This window comes from Cyphomyrmex costatus, unplaced genomic scaffold, assembly GCF_001594065.2.
Source record: "Cyphomyrmex costatus isolate MS0001 unplaced genomic scaffold, Ccosl1.0 scaffold289, whole genome shotgun sequence".
Lineage (NCBI taxonomy): Eukaryota > Metazoa > Arthropoda > Insecta > Hymenoptera > Formicidae > Cyphomyrmex > Cyphomyrmex costatus.
Genome location: NW_017277008.1, coordinates 1 through 4,306, shown reverse-complemented (window position 1 = coordinate 4,306; position 4,306 = coordinate 1).

The following is a 4,306-nucleotide window of genomic DNA, read 5'->3' as shown; positions in this document are numbered from 1 at the left end:
GAATCTTTCGTCGCACTCACCGCGCCGTCTTGCGAATATCATTACTACAATTTAGCCGCATATTTGGATACCGATGTCGCTGTCGTCCTGCCGATTCGTCGCGCTAATCGCGCAGCGCGATTCTCCCCTCAGACACAATTCAGTACTTGCCGTGTCAAGTCGTGCTCTCAAATTCCTCGTTGAAAGCAGCAGCTTTCTTTCTACGGGTTCGCTACCGCGACTCGTTACTTTTGTACGTCTCATCACGGCTACCGTCGTGTATGAGTCTCGGCGTATTAACAGCAGTTAATCGTCTCTCTCGCCGTGCCACGCGAACAACACTTCGTTTACTTGTGAATAAATCTTGCATACAACAAGTTAAAAGAGGAGTGCTCAGTGGTCTCAATCTTCCAGTCCACAAATCCATTCCGTCATTTGATATCTCAGTCGAGATCGAAGCAGCGATTCAAACAACCATGAACACATATATTAATACATACACTATCATATAAACACATAAACCATCTGTTTTTAATATTTCCATTGAACAGATATATCACAATTATACAGACGTTGACATATACATATTCGTGAGTCATCGAAGTACAGCAGTTCCCGTACGATTGTCAAGGTCAAGCATGCGAGGTCGTGGTACAACTTCGGATGGGTGACCGTTTGGGAAGCATCATGAAAAAAAAATTAATTCTCGAATTTAGAGAAAAAAATTTTTTTTTCTTTTTTCACGATTTTATTCTAAAATTGATGCTAATTAGTAATACTTACTTTAACAATCTAACAGAATTGACACCATTTGGGCGATAACTATAGCCTGAGAATTTCTCTCATTTAAGAATTACACTCATTTGAGTGTATTCCTTTGGGATTAACCCTCTATTCGGTGTGATCGTCAATTTCACGATCCGAATTTACACCAATATCTTTACACTCAAATTTACACTCAACTTTCAGTGTTTTTTTCGTAAGGGTTAGCGCTTTTTTCTATCTTTTTTTTAAAAAGGTAAGTTCATATACACATACAAATGATACATGTCATTAGAATTAAATAAGTGTAAGAATGGTACCTCTTAGATCTTTAGAGATAGAATTTTTAAAGACTAGTTAATTAAACGATATATTTTATGAGAAAAATCCATATTATACGACAAGATAGTGAAATAAAATGAAAAAGATGAGTAGTGGGGAAGGGAGGAGGGAGTGGAAAAGGAGGGAGGATGTGCAATGTATCGAAGTTAGTATAAATTGTATATTTACATAGATATTTTAATATAGTTACTTTCGTGATAATATATTATGTTAAAGTACAGATATCAAAAATATATATAAAAAATGATTTAAAGAATTATTTAAAAATATATTATACATATATGAAGGAGAGTGACAATGATGAGTAGTGGGGCGAGTCGGAGAGAAAGAAGGGTAGAATTTAACTTGGCGTACAAATGATACGTGTCATTAGATTTAAGAAAATAATAAGGTAAAAAAGACAACAGTTCCCTTCTCTTCTTCTTCAGTAATACCTAACAGTTCCGAACTTACGTCTGATTTGACTAACAATAAATATAACTAAAACTTGAATACCTCATTATGTATGCTAAGATTTTTTATATATATATTAATATCCATTTCATTATCTTTCAATAACAAAATGTATTACGTTAAAATAGACAATTTGATATAAGAATTCTATTAAAATTAATACTGATCTTTTGTGATTCAGTTTTGAAATATAAAAAACTGTTATTTGGATCTCTCACCTAGAACACTATATTTGATTCAAGATTGTGGAGCACATAAGAATTCTTTTGAAATTAATACTCATCTTTTGTGATTCATTTTTGAAATACAAGAAACTGTTATTTCGATCTTTCATCAAGAAATTTGATTCAAGATTTTGAAGCACATGTGTGTGAGTTACAGTTTTCAATCACGTGTATCTTCATAAGTATACATTTTCAAAATATAATTCTAATTCATAATCAATGTTGTGAGGAACGATTGTTCTGTTAATCAATTTCTTAATAACATTATACCAAAACACTTATTACGTTTATTAGTGCATTTGATTATCAGAACAATCACGATATTAATTATTAATTAGAATAATAATTTGTAAACTTGTAAAATTTGATTCAAGATTTTGGAGTACATAAGAATTCTTTTGAATTAATACTGATCTTATGTGATTTATTTTTGAAATCTAAAAAACTGTTATTTCTATCTCTCACCTAGAACACTAATATTTGATTCAAGAGTTTGGAGCACATGTGTGTGAGTTAACCAGTTTTCAATCACGTGTATCTTCATGAGCATACATTTACAAATTATTATTATAATTAGTAACTAATATTGTGAGGATACATTATTAAAATAAAAAATGACTCATATACTATTGAAGGTGCCAGTTCAAAGTAAACATACATAAAATGTATATTCTTTTGTTGCATATACGAAATAATAATGATTTAACTTTATTATTATAAACAACTAGTGTGCATGTGTTGTTAAATCATCATTACGTATATATGCGACAAAAGGATATACATTTTATGAATGTTCACTTTGAACTAGCACCTTCAATGATATATCAGTTTGTTTTCTAACGTCGAAAGTGTCGGTTGCATTGCATTACCTTCAGAATTTAATGTACTTTTATTATTGTAATGTACTACTGCGCTTGTCAACTATTTTGATACCACTCTTATTTAGGGCAACATTATTGTCGACAAGCTTTGCATTAGTCACATCCAAGATTATAGCACTGGCATCAAGAACTTTCAATGTACTCGGATCTAATGTCTTTATATTATTATCGTTTTATGGTATTTCCTCCTCCATCCAAATTGAACACCATTTTGATCAATTACTTCTAAATTATGTACCTGCAAAATATATAAATATTTAAATAATTTCAATCATTTCTTCTCTCTCAGAAGTTACATTTATTAGCGTATTTGATTATTGATTATATGTAATAGATTTTATTAGTATAATGTTATTACTAAATTGATTATCAGAACAATCCTTCTTCACGATATTAATTATTAATTAGAATCATAATTTATAAACGTATACTTATGAAGATATACGTGATTAAGAACTTGTTAACTTACACTCCAAAATCTTGAATCAAATATAGTGTTCTAGTTGAGAGATCAAACTATAATAGTTTTTTGTATCATTATTGAAAGATAAAGAAATGAAAATGATTATGTATATAAAAAATACTATTATACATATTACCATGAAAAATGACTCATATATTATTGAAGGTGCCATTTCAAAGTTTGATTAATTACATCTAAATTGTGTACCTGCAAAATATATAAATAATTTAAATAATTTCAATCATTTTTTTCAAAAATTACGTTTATTGGCGTATTGGTTATAGGTAATAGATTTTTTTGGTATAATGTTATTACGAAATTGATTATCAGAACAATTCTTCTTCACGACAATAATTATTAATTAGAATAATAATTTGTAAATGTATACTTATGAAGATATACGTGATTGAAAACTATTTATAACTTACATTCGAAAATCTTGAATAAAATATAGTGTTCTAGGTGAGAGATTAAACTGTATATTATATATATATATATAACAGTTTTTTAAAAATAAATCACAAAAGATCAATATTAATTTTAAAAGAATTCTTATACCAAATTGTCTATTTTAACGTAATACATTTTATTATTGAAAGATAATGAAATGGTACATATTACCATGAAAAATGACTCATATATTACGTGTATATATGCAACACAAGGATATATGAATGTTCACTTTGAACTGGCATCTTCAATAATATATCAATTACTTTCCATGTTAATATATTTTATTATTAGATAATTATTTAAAGTTTTGAAGATTTCAATATTAGAACTAAGTAATTTTATGTTTTGAGTAACTGTATCAAATAAGTTTTATCTTTATTATTACAAGAGAATTGATTCTTTGTGCTGTATTTTCAGGTTTATTGAAGGGAAAGTCCTGAAAAGAAAAGGTAAGCATATTTTAAAACCATACCTTTTGTTCAGACTTTTCCTATCAACAAGCACAAAGAATCAATTTTTATAATTATATAAGGAATAGAGAATACAGATTAAGGTATCTACCAAACAAATAAATAACAGATCTAGAGACACGGTAGTGTCTCGGTAAATAAGTAACCTAACCAAATACTGTAAAAAGAAAATAATTATATAGAAATATTTATGATAAGGCTCAATAAGTATTCAATTACTAATATAATGAAATAAGGGCAATGAGCTACTTTTCATTAAAATCTTTAAATCAATCTAAT